The 10,517-nt window shown below is 35.4% G+C and overlaps 1 protein-coding gene across 3 annotated transcripts in view; it reads left to right on the top strand.

The window, feature by feature from the left end:
• The window catches only part of BANK1 (B cell scaffold protein with ankyrin repeats 1), a 278,763-nt gene that overhangs the window by 210,217 nt on the left and 58,029 nt on the right, over positions 1 to 10,517 (top strand). The window lies entirely within an intron of this gene.

Below are 10,517 nucleotides of genomic sequence, written 5' to 3'. Positions count from 1 at the left end.
CTTTTCAAGGAAAGAGAACATTAATACTTAATCTTAGTGGGGATTGGCAAGGTTCTGGAAGAGCATGTGGAGCAGGAAATATAAGAGCTGGGAAATATATACATGCATGTACTTATACATAAAAAGCATATGTGTGTTTATTTCACATTCAAGTGTACATATTTGTAGTCATATATATGAATATTTGAGCTACATAAAATATCAATCCTACTCTGACACTACCTATATCCCTTTATTTTTTCTATAATAATTATAATACATGGCATATTGTATATTTATTTGTTTATTATCTACCTGCCTTCCACTAGAATGAGATGCCACAGAGGCAGACACTTTATCATATTTTATTTATTGCTACATCATTGTCACCCAGACACTGCGTGGCATATAGTAGGTGCTCAATATATTTGTTGAATAAATGAATTTATTAAAAATGTATGCATACATAAATGAATACTGCCTCCAATACATAAGGCCATAAATTTACCATCTTAGATGCTGGCTCTTGGGCTGGACTCTGAGACATCAGTTAAAAGAAAAGTTTGTGGCACTGTCTTCCATATATAACAAACTTGGTACATGACAAAGAAAATCTTATTGAAGCTCCTAAGATTTGCATTTGCAATTCCATGGGAAATTATAACTCTATAACCTCTTCTTTCTCTGCCTTCTATTTCTCTTTCATAGACCAACCATTGCTAGAAGCTTCAGCAGAGGGATTATTTTTGGACGGTGGTTGTGAAATATTAGAAAAGCAGTGACAGATATAAGGATTTTATTTGCCTTCCACAAGATGCCTCATAATATCATAGTTAATAAGCTGCCCACATTGCCTTAAGGTGTTTTCAGTAGCTCATAATAGTATTTATTTCAGAAAGTATATCTTGTGTCACATTAAGGGTCAAGTAAAACTGATGTGAAATGACCTTGTTTGGCTTTAGAAAAATTAAAGCCCTAGAAGCATGGAAAACAATAAAAGATTATTATGTGCCTTTTGTCAGATGTGAGATGCATTATAATGAATCCTTTATGACAAGTGCCTTTACAGCTTTCGTTGTAAACACTTATATCAGCTGCTAATTGTGATATCTAATAGGATCCTTGACACTATAATATGCCCTCCTCCATACACATTGTGGTTGTAATGAAAAACACTAATAGCTACAGTGAGGAAAAAACAAACAATAAATTCATAAATTATGTAATGTTTCTCTGGTAAAACATTTTTAGAATACTAAATATTGATAAAAGATACAAAAAGAATAATATGAAATTCTAAAATGTGATATTCAACACTATTTGGGGAAAACCGAATATCTCTTTACTCAAGATCTCTAAAGATGTGAATAAGAATATTTATATTAAAATCCCCCAAAAAAGCTTTCATATGAGAACGGCAATATATTATACATTTTCCCTGAATATCAACATCAATAGATGATCACATATGATATATGACCACAACATGTTTATAAAACAAATGTATCTATAAAAAAGATGCTATTTGTTAACCACCAATAGACTATGTCCATACCATTTTCAAGAAGTGGATATGGATTTGAATCATTACTTTTAAAAATTCTGTGAGCTGGCAGATAAATAAGAAAGATGTGAACTTTGCCCTTGAAAACTTTATTCTTCATATATGGTTCTCAAAATACGGCAAGGCTTTCCAGTGAATCCTGCAGGGTAGGGGGGAACAGCTAAGAAGAATGGAAAGGTCTATTTGGCACAATATTAGATTTTTCCACTCATGGAAAATAGACTCCTTTGTTGGAAACATCAGTAAAAGAGTTCACTCATTACCATCATTATCATTATCATCATTATCATTGTCATAATCATGATAAATAACACTTATTTAGTACTTTATAATGTTCTGGAAACACACTAGCTCCTTATATATTGTATTTATTAATGCACTTACTCATCACAAATCTCTCTGAGGCAGGTACTATTAGTAGCCAGTTTTACAGATGAGTAAACTGAGGGACAGAAACATTGAATGTTCAGTCAATGTCAGAGACAATAGAAGGCACAGTTAAGATTCAAACTTGTCAGTTGGCTCCTGAATTTATGCTCTCAACCATGCTGTTTTATTGCTTCAAGAAGGCACAACAGTACCTATAAAGAAAAATTTAAAGCCCTAATTCAGGAAGTGATATGCTAAGGAAAATCTGGAATGCCATCAGGTATTGGGGTGCAGTCACTAAACTGCAGCTTCAGAACTTGACACATGCTGTCACACTTGTCACATGTGCACATGAAGTGGCTTTCCCCCTACTGCTTAATAGTAACAGTACTTAATTTATGCCAAGAATTAGCTCTTCTAACTCTTGAAACAACCTAATGAAATGGGTACTTGATTTACAGATGAAAACTAGTATGTAGAAAAATTAAATAATCTGTTTATAGTAAATAGCCAGGAGCCACTTAGAATTTAGATCATCTTGCCACAAATCCATGCTTGTAATCACTATCTGATTGTACATATAGAAACCTGAATGTACAATAGAATCCTCAGCAGACCCATTAAAAAATGTAAATGGCTGGGTGTCACTTCTAATTTTACTATATGTGCTGCCAAAGTGAGCATTGGGTGTTACTTCTAGAAATTCTTATTTAGTTGGTCTTAGTTGGTGAGGCCTGGGAATTTAGTTTACAAAACTTACCCACTTCAATTTAATGTGCATCCAAGGCCAAGATCACTACATTATCTTATACTGGTCCTCATCGTGAAATTATCTTTGGTCTTAGCCCCCTGTAACTCAAGAATCTACATTATTCTTTCCAGGGTAAAGTATGAACAGGAAACAAGTGATTGACAATCTCCAGTGCTTTTTTATATGGATTTTATTACATAAAATGTGGACATGGGATGTGAAGTAGATTTCTTTATCCAGTAACAAATAACTAGGTGGTTCTGAGTAGGATGTTAGAATTTTAAATTTAATTTTTCTCTGATCTTTCTGACAGATAATCTTTCTAAAACATATGATCTATTTAAATTGTCTTCTTGCTGTATTTTTATCTTTAGTATACCTGGCCCACACATTTTTTTTTAGTTAGTGCAGCTCTGATTCACGAAAGTATAATAGAAGGGTCACGCTGAGAGTCTCATTAAACTGTAGTTGAAAATGGCAAAAAAAAAGATTTGTTAACTCATTATATAAAAGGCCATTTTTCTGTGGCTTGTGTTTCTTTTTAAAAGTGAAAAAAAAATAAAAACATTGAGCTAATGGGCAAGTCTGAAAAAGAATAAGTTAACTTAAGGGTGAAGAAATACAATCCCTAAAATGTAATACCTAATATTGGATTATCATGTGTTAAATATTTGATAAACTGGAAATGCAGCTGTTATTTGGCCAGATAAAAATAATTAGAAGAAACAAGCACAACTTCAACACCTCCCCTTTAGCAAATGAACTGTCTGTAGGCTTTGAGTTGGAAATGTTGATAATGATTACAGAGGCTGTCAAACACAAGTGGGTATTGTATTCCAGAGACAAATCAGTGCTGAAAGGCTGGGTGCTTTGGCTTATCTTTGAAATGTTAACTAAAGATTTAAGAAATAAAAAAGAAAGCATGGATGTAAAATTTGCTGTGGTAATAGGGGTCGAGGAAATGAGATAATCTGAAACCACAATTTAAATTTAATTTTAGAGGCGTCGGGTGACTCAGTTGGTTAAGTGTCCGACTTTGGCTCAGGTCGTGATCTTACAGTTCGTGGGTTCAAGCCCGGCATCGGGCTCTGTGCTGACAGCTCAGAACCTGGAGCCTGCTTCAGATTCTGTTTCCCTCTCTCTCTGCCCCTCCCCTGCTTGCAGTCTGCCTCTCTCTCTCTCTCTGTCTCTCAAAAATAAACATTAAAAAATGTAAATTTAATCTTCTTGTCACAAAGCTTAAACAAATATAGTATGTGGATTTTTTCTTTTCCTTTTCCTTTTCCTTTTCTTGCATCTATCAAGAGACAGATAAAAGCTACCTGATTAAAACATTTCTCTTCTGGGGGTGCCTGGGTGGCCGTGGGTTAAGCATCTGACTCTCGATTTTGGCTCAGGTCATGATCTCACAGTTCATGAGTTTGAGCCCCTAGTTGGGCTCTGAGCTAACAAGTGCAGAGCCTGCTTGGGATTCTCTCTTTCCTCTCTCTTTCTACCCCTTTGCCAATCATACTGACTCTCTTTCTCCCTCTGTCTCTTTCTCAGAATAAATAAACTTTTTTTTTAAGTGTTTTTCCTCAGCAAAGGGTAATCCCTTCTAAAAGAGTCGATTACTGGTACATAAGTAGACAAAAATATACAGAGAGACTTCTCTATCATCAGGAATATCCAGAGTCATCTTTTAATGACTTTTAGGTCATCTTTCATCCTGAAACATTATCACAGAATTTTAATTGATTACTAGATTTTGTTGAATTAACTCCACAATTTTCTCTTTTTCACATCCTCTAGCAAGTACATTCATCAAAAAATAGAGAATATTAATTACAAATTCATTTTTACCACCAACATCAATTTTTAAACCCTCATTGTCATTTATAGAATAGAACTCTGATCAGACATGATTTCTTCATTGAGTAAAATGTTTCACTTCTTAATATCTTATTATTTTTGACTGGTTTCCTTTAGTTTCATCTATATGTGGTACAGATTTTTTAGATAGAAAGTGCCATCTTATAGTATAAAGAGCACTAGACTTAGATCCACAGATGCTTTAAATTCCAAGAGCCGTGGACAAGCCCCCATCTCTACATTTATCTTCCGCTGGACACGCAGTTCTGTGTGGCAGGACTGACCAGAGAATGATAATATGTGAAATTGCCTTGAAAACTGTTAATTGCTTTGTAAATGTAGAGAACTGTAATCAAACCTTTCTCAATCATGGAATCTGCATCCCTCCTTATTTGATGGCAAGACACAAGGGAGAGCCTGTAGACCCAGACCACATATATTTCAGAAAGAAGTTATGGGTAAAATCCTGAGGAGGAGAAACTCACTTCACCTAGTGACCATGAACACATCATTTAAAAAAAAAAACCTCCTCAGCCTCTGTTATCCCATTTGCAATATGAGTATAGTGACAGGTAATTGTATCTATTGCTCGAGGTAGATTTAGAAAGAATGAGAGCCACACACGCTTTAGTTCTGCGCTACCAAGGAGACACAGCCCATTAAGTTATCAACTGATATTACTGTGAAACCCGTATGTTCTTACTTGTAACATTTTCATCTTACAACAGTTTTTCTTTCTGAAAAATTGGGCCTAAAGCAAGATTCTCTGATTATAACATATGTCCGTTCATCCCATTTTTTATTTCTCAGTACACAAGAAGTATTTATAAGATATTTTTTCTTGTGTTTGTACGAAGCCAAATGCAAAATGTACCTCTCTCCTGCTTCTCAAAAAATACCTCACTCCTTTGCAAGCAGGGGCAGCAGAGGAAAATGAACAGGGAAGTCTGGAGGCCTCTTTGCTCTGGCCTCTGGACCCAGTGCCTCCATTAGCTCTCCTCCATTAGCATCTGCACAGCTAAGATATGGTTCTGTGATGTCTTGTTTGTGCTTTCGAATGCCATCATTGCTGTTCTGCCCATCTCTTCTTTGGGGACTAAGAGTGCACTTTCTGTGTCCCCTGACTCAGATAATACTAAGACAGTACTCCTCTCAGCCTGTGCCCTCCAGCCTGCACTGACGCACAGCTGCCTCCCGGGCACCTGACCTGAAGGCTGGTAGCACAGAGGCAGGAAGAACTATGCAACTAGGGTTTGCCAGCACCCTGTACACAGCCAGACATCAGTCGCCCCTACCCTTAGTCAAGCTGGACAACCCATTGTTTCAACACAGTCTCTGCTCCTCCATTCCATGTTTGGTTATGTTGCTTTGACTTCCCAACCCCCGCCTCTCCCCTGCTTGTAAATGCCTTCAAAGATGGGTCAAATTCCAGCTAGCACCCTGAGACTTGTTTGCTTCTTGCAAATTCTCATCAACTATCTCTGCTGTGAATCCCTGAAACTCTTGATTCATATCACCCTTAGATGACTTCTCATGTTCTTCCTTGTGTATGCTTATTTACTTATTTTCCTTATTGTTCAGGCCCTCTAATAAAAGGTATTAGCTGTGTAAACTTGGACAAGTTATTTAACCCTACTGTGCCTATTTTCTCAGTCATTAAATGAGGCTTACAATAGCAGACTTACCTCATAAAATTGTTTTGAGGATTAAGTAAGTTAATGTAAGTTCAGAACTTAGACCTGTATCTAATACATAGTTATGTAAGTTACTATTTTTTGTAATAATATTGTTACACCTATGATATGTATTATTACCATCTATGTGAATGTCCGTGTTTTTAAGAGAAATTTATGCTTCCTTATAACTTTATTTCCTAGTATATTTTCTGCTATTTTTTAGGTTATGAATAAATGTTTTTCAATAAGTAAATTAAAAAAGTAAAGCTCCTTTGCCATTGTTGTAATTCTTTAGAAACTGAACCATTCCTAAGCTGAACTTATATTGCTTTAGTTTGATGAGCAGCTCAACTTTTTAGTAAGGCACATATCTTTGTAAAACCGCAAAATGTCCTCAAACATAGGGCATAATATTTAAATTTTTATTCATTCACTTAACTCGGCTATTAATAAATGCAAATCCCAGGTAAAGTAATTCAGTTCTTATCTAACTGTTTTAGTTTCATGATCCATAACAATGCAAAGTGGTTCAAATATCTAGACAGAGTGTTGATGTTAACCTAGAAAGTTAGATGACCTACTAATTTAGTAATCACATTTATATATGCTAAGCCATTGTTGGTTTCTATAGAATTTTACCATATACAGTTTCAGAGACACGTTCAGACAAAATGAATAACATTAAATTCACTGTCTAGTGGCGTATGAATTTCTTTTAAGTTTTTATAGATTTCATTTTTTGAAATAAATTTTATACTTAACAAATTTGAAAAGAAGTTAAAGAGTTCCCCATATTTCTACACATACACAGCCTCCCCCACTATCAGCACCACTCACCAGAATGGCACATTTTTTTTACCAAAAATGAACCTACATTGACACATCATAATCCCCCAAAGTTCGTAGTTAACCTTATGGTGTTCACTTCTGGTGTTGTACACGCTGTGTGTTTGGACAAAAGTATAATGCCATATATCCAACATTATAATAGCCTACAGAGTATCTCATTGCCCTAAACACTCTCTTTGCTCTGCCTGTTCATTTCTCCTCCGACCCAACCCCTGGAAACCACTGATCTTTCCACTGTCTGCATAGTTTTCCCTTTTCCAAAATCTCGTATAGTCAGAATCATACAGTATGTAGCCTTTTCATATTAGCTTTTATCACTTAATAGGAGGCATTTATGATTCCTGCATGTTTCTTGTAGCTTAATAGCTCATGGGTTTTTAGCACTGCATAATATCCCAGTATTTGGAGGTACCACAGTTTATTCATTCATTCACTGCAGCACATCTTGGTTACTTCTAAGTTTTTGCAATTATGAATAAAGCTGCTATAAACATCCATGTGCATGTGTATACCTGTTTTCAACTCCTTTGGGTAAATACCGAGGAGTGTGGTTGTTATACTATACAGCAATAGCATAGTTTAATTTTGTAAGAGACTGCCAACTTGTCTTCCAAAATAGGTACCATTTTGCATTCCCACCAGCAATGGATGAGAGTTCCTATCACTCTGTATCCTTACCAGCATTTGCTGTTGTCAGTCTCCTGATTTTTGGCCATTCTAATAGGTTTATAGTGATATCTTGTTGTTTTACTTCGTTTTAATTTGCATTTCCCTGATGACCTATAATGTTTATTTGCCATCTGTATGTATATCTTCCTTGGTGAGATATCTGTTAAGGCCTTTGGTTCATTTTTTAAACTGTCACTTGTTTTCTTATTGTTGAGTTTTAAGAGTTCTTTGTGTATTTTGGATAACAATCCATTGTAAGGTGTGTCTTTTGCAAATATATTCCCTCAGTCTGTGGCTTATCTTTGAATTTTTTTGATGTTGTCTTCTACAGAGCAGAAGTATTTAATTTTAATGAAGTCCAACTTAGTGGTTGTTTCTTTTGTGGACTGTTTTTGTTCTTATCTAAAAAAGCATCACCATATCCAAGGTCATCTGGGATTTTCCTATGTTATCTTCTATGAGTTACGTAGTTTTGTGTCTTATATCTATGTCTGTGATCCATTTTGAATTAACTTGTGTGAAGGGTCTGCGGTCTGTGTCTGGATTCATTTTTTGCATGCGAATGCCCAGTTCTTCCAGAACCTTTTGCTGAAGAGACTATCTTTTCTTCATTGTATTTATTGCCTTTTTTGCTTCATCAAAGATGAGTTGACCATATTTATAGAGAAAATTCCTTTTAATTTAAAGAGACCATTTTAGGAGCACCATGGTAGCTCAGTTCATTGGGTGTCTGACTTCAGCTCAGATCAAGATCTCACGGTTCGTGAGTTTGAGCCCCACATCAGGCTCTGTGCTGATAACTCAGAGCCTGGAGCCTGCTTCAGATTCTGTGTCTCCCTCTTTTCACCCTTTCCCCACTCATGCTCTGTCTCTCTCCTTCAAAACTACACAAACATTAAAAAATTTTAAAGAGACTATTTTAAACTATATATACGTTATTGTGAAGCAATTTTTCAGTCAACTGCCATGGCTGCTCATTTGGGAAAAAATAACTGTCTACATTTAAAACCAGAAGAATCCCTCTCAAAGGATATGTAAAAGTAAAACTGAAGGTGAACTGCATTGGGCAAACTTATTTAAACTTCATGTTAGGTTACACATTCCTGGAGTTACTTCCAGAGGAAAATGCATATTAGACCCACCTTGATTTCGATTATACTTATCCTGAATTTTTTTTAAATTTTTTAAGTTTATTTATTTATTTTGAGAGAAACAGACGGCATGAGTGGGGGAGGGGCAGAGAGAGAGGGAGAAAGAGAATCCCAAGCAGTCTCCACAGCACTGTCAGCGCCCGGCCTGATGCAGGGCTCAAACTCACAAAACCAAGAGATGTTGACCTGAGCCAAAGGTGGATGCCTAACTGACTGAATCCCCCAACGCCCTAGTCCTGATTTCTTTTAGGTTATGGATATGAAAATTAGAAATTATTTTTACAAGTGAAATCTGCTAAATAAATCACCTGAAGTTTAAAAATGCAAAGCTTCCACCTCACAACAAGAAAGTTTGCAATTCTCAGTGATAGAATGAAGTGGGATGAGGCTCGTTTCACAGTAATGATAGACTATGAACAGTACCCTGAGTGTCTTGATTGGAGCCCCCACAAGATAAAATTTATTTTGTTGTTACAAGTCAAAAGCTTTCAGATTTCTGAGCTAAAGAAAATGGCATTTTTCTTCCAAAGAGAGCATATTGCTTTTATTGATTCTCCTCTATTTTGATTTTACATGTGGGTATATGGGAAGTATATTTTTTTAATATATGACAATGCTGTTTCTTCTACCACAAAGATTTTCCATTTTACTTTACCTTAAATGAACTGAAAATTTCTTTCAACAAGTTCTGTTATCAACTTAACCAAATTTATTCTACTATTATTTTTAGTTGTTTGGAGTACCTAAAATGCATTTATGTAATGTTACTTAAATAGATTACTATTTAGGTAACATCTAAAAGTGTCCATCTGGCCAATGTGCTCAACAAAGTTAAGTAGAATGAGAAAGGTCTTCTGATAACTTATTTGAATGGAACCTGGTAAATTGAGATGGGGTGAAATGGTGGCTTTTAATAAAAAGAATTATTCACTGAGGTTTTCTGACTTCCGAGATACTGCTTTCCTACTGAATGATTTTGATAACTAAACTCTACAATTTAAATATAAATTTGTAAGATGACAGGAATGCAGAGTACTATGGTGCATTTCAGTATATAAAACATATTGAATCCACATATATAAAATATGCATTTTTGTATATTTTTCTGTGGAAACAGCCTCTTCTGAATTGTCACCTGACTCCAAATTGAAGTTGGACTAGGCTAGAAATTGTATTTACACTCCTGCCATGTCTTCATTAATTTATGATTCACCTTTTCTGTTTATCTTTCATGTTTTAAATGCTCTGATTAATAATAATTGACTCTTCTAATTCTGTATTTGGAAGTGAGGGATTATTCCAGCCACATAAATACCTACTGCGAATACATTTGCAACAATATTAGCTTTAAGAATCATCCTAATTTGTCAAAAACACTTATTTTCTGCTAGTAATGGTATAAATGTAAAGGATCTTTTGTTTCACATGTCAAATAATACTTATTATCTAACAACTGAAGAGTATAATCTTTGTTGGAAACTGCTGGGCCTCTAAGTGGTATTTTATGTTTGTTTCTGGCTTGGATTTCAGAAGCCACTTGCTCCTATGTTCAGATAAATGAAATGTCCAGCTACTGTGGAGATGACAGTGCTAGCCTTTTATTATTCAGCTGGGTTTTTTTCCTGTTGGTTTTCCTTGACCCTCACTCAGATTATCCA

The sequence above is a fragment of the Suricata suricatta genome, chromosome 1 (genome assembly GCF_006229205.1).
Source record: "Suricata suricatta isolate VVHF042 chromosome 1, meerkat_22Aug2017_6uvM2_HiC, whole genome shotgun sequence".
In the NCBI taxonomy this organism is placed as follows: Eukaryota; Metazoa; Chordata; class Mammalia; order Carnivora; family Herpestidae; genus Suricata; species Suricata suricatta.
This window is presented reverse-complemented; position numbering and strand designations above follow the sequence as displayed.